Source organism: Macrotis lagotis, chromosome 4 (genome assembly GCF_037893015.1).
Source record: "Macrotis lagotis isolate mMagLag1 chromosome 4, bilby.v1.9.chrom.fasta, whole genome shotgun sequence".
Lineage (NCBI taxonomy): Eukaryota > Metazoa > Chordata > Mammalia > Peramelemorphia > Peramelidae > Macrotis > Macrotis lagotis.
The window spans coordinates 259,670,501-259,678,376 of record NC_133661.1 but is presented as its reverse complement, the minus strand read 5'-3'; positions in this window follow the sequence as shown (position 1 = coordinate 259,678,376).

The window sequence follows — 7,876 nt, the reverse complement described above, 5'->3', positions numbered from 1 at the left end:
TGGGAGATGAATATAGTATTTCATATTCAATCTTCTGATCTCCTGGTTAATCATTGTATTTAATCTAATCTAAATTAGAGTCCTTTAACTGAAATGTTTTTAACTAAAATAAATGGGAAATAGGTAAGGAAAAAAAATTTTTGCAACAAATTTCTCTGATAAAGGTCTCATTTATAAACTATATAAGGAACTCATTCAAAGTAAAAAAACTAAGAGCTATTTACTAATAGATAAATGGTCAAAAAATGTGAACAGATATTTCTCAAAGGAAGAAATGCAAGTTATAACCATAAGGAGCAAAAGTTTTAATTCTTTTAATATTAACTTTTAATTCTTTAAATATTATATTTTAATCTATAATATTGCAGCATAGTAAATTGTTCTCCTAGTTCTGTTCACTGTGCTCTGCATATGTTTATAAATCTCTAGTTTTCTCAGAGAATGTTCATTTCATAATTTCTTATGGCATAATAACATTCCATTTATATGCTCAAATTTGTTTAGTCTTTTTCCAGTAGGACAGTACTTCCTTTAATTTCCAATTTTGGGCTATTACCAAAAGGGCCATTATAAATATTTTTGCAAATATGGGTCATTTTTTCCTTTTTTATATCTTTGGGGTCTAATAGTCTTAGTAGTGTGATTGCTGCTTCAAATAACAGGCAAAGTTTAGTATCTTTGGTGGGGCATAGTATCAAATTGGTTTTCAAAAAAGCTGAAACAAGTCACATTTCACATCAGTAGTGCAATGAAAGTGATTATTTTCTTGCCGTCCATTCAACATTTAACATTTTCATCTTTTGTCATCATTACTTTAATGGTGGTGAATCTGATAGTTGCTTTGTTGTATTTGTTGAATTATTAATGATTTAGAGCATTTTCTCCTATGGTTTTTGATAGCTTATACTTCTTCCTTTGAGAAATACTTCTTTGTATCATTTGACCATTTATCTATTGGTAAATGGTTCTTGGTTTTCTATTTGAGTCAGTTCCTTATATATATCTTAGAAATGAGCTCTTTATCAGAGAAATTTGTTGAAAAGATTTTCCTTCATTAACACACTTCCTTTTAATTTTAACCATACTATTAGCTTGAGGGAAAAGCTTTTAAATTTTATGTAATAATGCTTATCAAAAACTATGCTATTGTCTTTGTAAGCTTCTTTATCTTATAGATCTGAGCTCTATCATTTATTAACTTCTCTATTTTTTAACCAAATAATTTTAATAATTACCAATTTATAATACAATTGGGCTCTAGGTATGGATAGATCCTCTTCCCTTTGTATTTTTTTTCATTAATAGTCTTGAGAGAAGTCATTTTGTAATGTTTTGGGCCTGGTTGGATGGTTGGGTAATTGATACACAGGAAAGGAAAGTTGGAGGCAGAGCCAAAATGTCACATGAGGATAGGAATTCCCAGAAACTCATCCCCCAAAAAACTCCAAAAACCATCAAATGATGACTCTAATCAAAATTTAGAGGGGGCAGAACCCACAGAAAGACTGAGTGATACAATTTCCCAGTCCAAGACAACTTAGAAGATTTGCAGGAAAGGTCTATTTCACTGGGACCAGAGGTTGGAAAGAGCCACAGCACAACCAGGCCAGAACAAACTAGTCCATCCTTCCAGGAATAGCCTGCGGGGCACCTGGGTCCCTAGGGTGCCTGGGTCCATGACAGAGGGGGCAGTTTACAGACCTCTTGGCCCAGGGATCACAGGGGATGGCTTGAAGGGCAATGAGGGGTAAAGCCTGGACCAGTTCCAGCCTCAGAGCAGCCCTGCAGTGGGAACCTGCAGAGCCACCCAACACTTCCAGAGTCCTCAGTTCACAATCTATAAGTGGAGAGAAGAGACTGCAGAGGTCTCTCAGCTTTCCCTGTGGCAGGACTCAGCTGTTTTCCCACACTCAGATCCAGGTTACAATCTAGGCCCCTATACCATCATAGAGGAGCAGAGATCATCCTCACAGCTCCAGGACAGAGGGGAGGGCCTGTGGTCAACCATGTCCCAGAGCACAGGCAGAGCAGTCAGAGCCTCTCATAAGAACTTGGAGGAATTAAGTGGGTTGTGGGTTGTCCCCCCCCCCCAAAGCCTTGGAAGTACAGTGAATCTGACCATAGAAAATTACTTTGGTCCCAAGGAGAATCAAAATACACACTCAGAAGATGAGAAAATCCAAGCTTCTCCAAGAGAAATAGAAAATGGGCTCAGGCTATGGATGAGCTCAGAAAAGACTTTGAAAAACAAGTAAAGGAGGTAGAGAAAAAATTGGGAAAGAAATGAGAGCGATGTAGGCAAATCATGAAAATCAAGTCAGCAACTTGGTGAAAGAATTACAAAAAATACTGAAGAAAATTAGGCCAATGTGGAAAAAGCAACTGAAAAGGCAAATGAGGAGAAGAATGTCTTAAAAAGCAAAATTGGCCAGCTGGAAAAGGAGATAAAAAAGCTCTCTGAAAAAAATAATTCCTTTAAATACAGAATGGAACTAAAGCTGAAGACTTTGTAAGAAATCAGGAAGAAATAAAACTATTCCAACCCCCCCCCCAAATTAGAAGAAAATATGAAATATCACATTGGAAAAACAATTGCCCTCAAAAACATATCCAGAAGAGATAATTTAAAATTATTGGGCTACTTGAAAGTCACAACTAGGAAAAGAGACTAGACTTCATTTTTCAAGAAATGATGCAGCAAAATTGTCCTGAGATCATAGAAGCAGAGGGTAAAATAGAAATTGAGAGAATTCACTGATCACCTCCTGAAAGAGATTCCAAAAGAAAATTATATTATAGGAATATTATATTACAGGAATTTATATTACAGGAATATTACCACCAAATTCCAAAACTCCCAAGTGAAAGAAAAAATACTAAAAGCTGCCAGAAATAAACAATTCAACTATCATGGTTCTATAGTCAGAATTTCACAGGATTTGGCAGTATCTACCATTAAGGGCTCGTAGGGCTTGGAATATGATATTTTGGAAGGCAAAAAGATGAACGTTCAATGAAATGGAATTTTCAAACTTTCCTGTTGAAATGACTAAAGGTGAACAGAAAGTTTGATCTCCAAGTACAGGACCCAGGTGAATCATAGAGGTGGTGAATGAGAAGAACTAATTATGAGGAACTTAATGTTGAACTGCTGTATTCCTGCATGGGAAGAAGATAATGATAACTCATATGAACTTTCTCATTTATAAGAGCAGTTAGAAGGAGCATATATAGATAAGGCACAAGAAGGAGCTGAATATAATGGCATAATATAGTAAGATGGAGTCAATGGGTGATAAAGGAAAGTACTGGGAGGAAGAGAGAGGAGAGGAAGATGGTGCTAAGATATTTCACATAAGCTTCAAGGAAAAGCTTTTTACAATGGAGTGGAATGGGGGAAAGTAAGAGGGAATGAGTGAGCCTTAATTCTCATCAGAAATGATTCAGTGAAGAAATAGCAGACAAACTTAATAAGGTATAGAAATCTATCTTACCCTAGAGAAAAATTAGAAGGGGTGGGATAAGGGGGATGTGGGAGGGGCAGGGTCGGGGGGGTGTAGGTGATAGAAGAGAGGGAAGATCATGGGAGAGGAAAGTCGGACACAATATACTTCTAGGCAGGGTCAGGGTGAAAGGAGTGAGAGAATAGAATAAATGAGAGTGGGGAAGAATAGAATGGAGGGAAATACAGCTAGTAATAGCAACTGTGGGAAAAGATAGTGAAGCCACTTCTCTGTTAGACTTTTGATAAAAAAGGCAACTCAACCCAGAGACAGAGTTGATGGAAACTGAGCACAGACTGAAGTAGTCTTTTTTTTCCTCTCACTTCATTTCTCTTGAGGTTTCTTTATCTTTTTGGGGATGGGGGTTATGTTTATTTTCACAACAAGATTATTGTAATAATATAAAATAAATCATTAAAAAGAAAAAATATTTTTTTAAAAAGGAAATCTGGTAAATACTTTGGAGTCTATCCAACTTCCAAAGTATCTAAAGATGAATAAAAGAAAAGGATAAATATTTTAGGAAAAGATTCGCTATTTAGAAAATATCCCAATTCCATAGTGTTGGTTGAATAAATCCAAGATTTAAGATAACTCAATGTAAAAAAAAAGCTCACAGATAACACTAGGGGGGCAATTGAGGAGGGTGAAGTAAAAAAAACTGGAAGGGCAGAAGAAGATGAAAAAAAGCTGTGGCTATAGTGACAAAAGGGCCATGGGAAGGAGGGCTCTAAGTTAAAATTGAAATCAAGGTTAGCCTAGGTAAGTAGATTCTCACATTTTGTCCAGGGGTTATTTTGAATTTTTTTCTCTATCTTTCTAATATGTTTTATTTATAATATAGAGAAATGCTGATTAATTTTATTTTTTCAAATTTTTTCTTTGGGTTTTTCTAAGGCAATGGGGTTAAGTGGCTTGCCCAAGGCCACACAGTTAGTTAATTATTAAGTGTCTGAGGCCGGATTTGAACCCAGGTACTCCTGACTCCAGGGCCGGTGCTCTATTCACTGCAGCACCTAGCCGCCCCAAATTTTTCTTTTGAGCTTCAAATCCTTACCTTTCCAGAACCTCCTCCTCCATTCACTAAGGTTTTAGTGGTTGACAGGTCCGTTCTTCTTATTACTACTATGTATATAAGCCAGATTTGGGGTATAGTTAGAATAGTAGACTTTAAAGTATTGAACTGGAAATGAAAATAACTATGGTATTTTGAGGCATTCTTATATGCCATGAAGCAAGCATGATTAATATTCAAACAGGGTGCATATATCTTAATAGAAGTGCTATAAAGTGAATATTAAAATTAGGTATCAAATTTAATTTTCTTCTATGGCCTGTTCAATATGAATCTTGTTTAAAAGTTGCCCTTGGGGGTTGGCTAGGTGGTGCAGTGAATAGAGCACCTGCCTTGGAGTCAGGAGTACCTGGGTTAAAATCCGACCTCAGACACTTAATAATTACCTAGCTGTGAATATGGTGACAAGAAGGGATCGAGTCTTAGGAGCTCTCTGATAAAACTCATAAGCTAAGGACTCTAACTAAACTTTCCAGAGACAAAACCCACAAAGGGACCCAGTTCTCCTACTCAAGGTAACCTGAAAAAGAGCAGAAAGGCTCTGAGCCCCAGGGTCGGAGAGGTGGCCTGCCAGAGGGGTAGACCGCCAGAGCCAAAGAACTTCAGCCTCCCAGAGGCAGCCCCAGGGCACTGGGAGTCACAGCTCACAGCAGTGGGAGAGTCCCCTGAGCTGCACCCTGAGGAGCACCGGGAACAAAGTGGGGGAACATTGGGGGACCTCTTCCAGAGTGACCACGTGGAGCCCAGCCCTCAGGGCACACAGCTAGCAGCTTGGTCTTTCTGCAGCCCAGATCCTGAAACAGAAGCAGGTGGAGGCAGTAAGCAGGAGCCTCCAGGGCATGAGCCCATTGAGCTGAGGGAGGGGAGTGAAGAGAGACTGCAGAGCTCTGTCCTCTGCCTCTGGAACAGGACATTGGGGCTCTGACTGCATTCAGATCCTGATCGCAGTCTAGGCCCCCCATAGAACAACAGGGCTGCCCCCACCTCAGCCCCGTGGCAGAGGGGAGCACTTATGGTCATTCACAGACCAGGAGGGAGGACAGAGCCTCACACACTGAGACCCTTGTGGGAATGTCCCAAAAGATCAGGAAGCACCCCAAAACCAGGCTTAGGCTGGGAAAATGAGCAAGCATAGAAACAAAAGGAAGACTATTGAAAAATATTTTGCAAATGAGCCCAAGAAGGATCAAAATACTCAGTCTGAAGATGAGGAAGCACAAGCTCCTGCATCTAAAGACTCCAAGAAAAAGAGAAATTGGGCTCAGGCTATGACAGAGCTCGAAAAAGACTTTGAAAATCAAATGAGGGAGTTGGAAGAAAAACTGGGAAAAGAAAGGAGAGAGATTCAAGAAAAACATGAAAATGAAGTCAGCAGCTTAGTCAAGAAATCCAAAAAAATGCTGAAGAAAATAGCATGCTAAAAAACAGCTTAGGTCAAATGGATAAAACAGTTCAAAAAGTTATTGAGGAGAAGAATGCTTTAAAAAGCAAAATTGGCCAGATGGAAAAGAGATAAGAAAACTCTCTGAGGAGAACAAATCCTTCAGACAAAGATTAGAATTCAGGGAGATTGATGAATTTACCAGAAATCAGGAATCAATACTTCAAAACCAAAACAATGAAAAATTAGAAGAAAATGTGAAATATCTCATTGAAAAAACAACTGATATGGAAAACAGACTTAAGAAAGATAATTTAAAAATTATTGGAATACCTGAAAGTCATGATCAGGAAAAGAGCCTTGACATCATTTTCAAAGAATTACTACAGGAAAATTACCCTGATATTCTAGAAGCAGAGGGCAAAATAGAAATGGAGAGAATCCACCGATCCCCCCGAGAAAGAGATCCCAAAAAACCAACCCCTAGGAATATTATAGCCAAGTTCCAGAACTCCCAAGTGAAAGAGAAAATATTACAAGCAGCCAGAAGGACACAGTTCAAATATCGTGGAGCTGCAGTCAGGATCACACAGGACTTAGCAGCAACTACATTGGAAGCTCGTAGGGCTTGGAATATAATATACCAGAAGGCAAAAGAGTTTAGAATGCAGCCAAGAATCAACTACCCAGCAAAAATGAATGTCCTCTTCCAGGGAAAAAGATGGACTTTCAATGAACCAGGGGAATTTCAAAAGTTCCTGTTGGAATGGCCAGAGCTGAACAGAAGGTTTGATCTTCAGATACAGGACTCAGGTGAAGCATGGAGATTGGAGGAGAGGGGGAAAATATGAGGGACTTAATGAGGATGAACTGCATGTATTCCTGCATGGAAAAATGACACTGATAATACTCATATGAACCTTCTCAGTTAATAGAGCAGGTAGAGGGAGCTTTTATAGTTGAAGCACAGGAGAAAGCTGAATTCGAAGATAAAATATGGTGTAAAAATGGAGTCAATAGGAGAAAAAAAAGGGAAATGGAATTGGAGAAAGAAAAAGGAGAGGGGCAATAGTCCAAGATATTTCACATAATAAGATTTTTTTTTTATTACAATGAGCTATTGCAATGATATGGAAGGGGGGAGGCAAGGGGGAATGAGGGAAACTTTGCTCTCATCAGAGATGGCTAGGAGAGGAAACAGCATATATACTCAATGGGGTATAGACATCTGGAGTAAGAAGGAGGGAGCAGGGGGAAGGGGTGGGGATGTGAATAAAGGAGGAGAGGATGGACCATGGCGGGAGAGTGGTCAAATATAACACATTTTCTTTTTTACTTCTTGCAAGGGGCTGGGATTGGAAGGCCTGTCCAGGACCATAGGGCCAGGTGGATTCTGGGCCTAAGGGGTAGTATGGGGGCTCAGGGCTTCTTGGCCCCAGGACCAGGGATCTGTCTGCTGCGCCACTCAGCGACCGTACAGTAGAGTCAGAGTGAAAGGAGAGAGAAAATAGAGTACATGGTAGTGGAGAAATAAGAAAGGAGGGAGTTGCGATCAGCAATGGCAATAGTGGAAAAATATGGATGTAACATTTGTGATGGACTTATAAAGAATGTGATCCACCCGTGACAAAGTTGTTGGTGTTGGAACAAAGACTGAAGCACATTTTTTGTTATTATTATTTGGGGGAGGGTGCAGAGCAAGTGGGGCTGGGTGGCCTGCCTGGGGCCACATAGCAGGGTGATCTTTGGGTGTCTGGGGCTGGATTTGGAGCCAGGTGCTCCTGGCTCAAGGGCCAATGCTCTGTCTGCCACCCAGCTGCCCCTACTATTATTACTATTTTATTTTACTTTGGGTCTTTTTTTTTCTTCTTTTTAGTTTTTGCAGGGCAGTGGGGATCGGGTGGCTGCATGTCACAT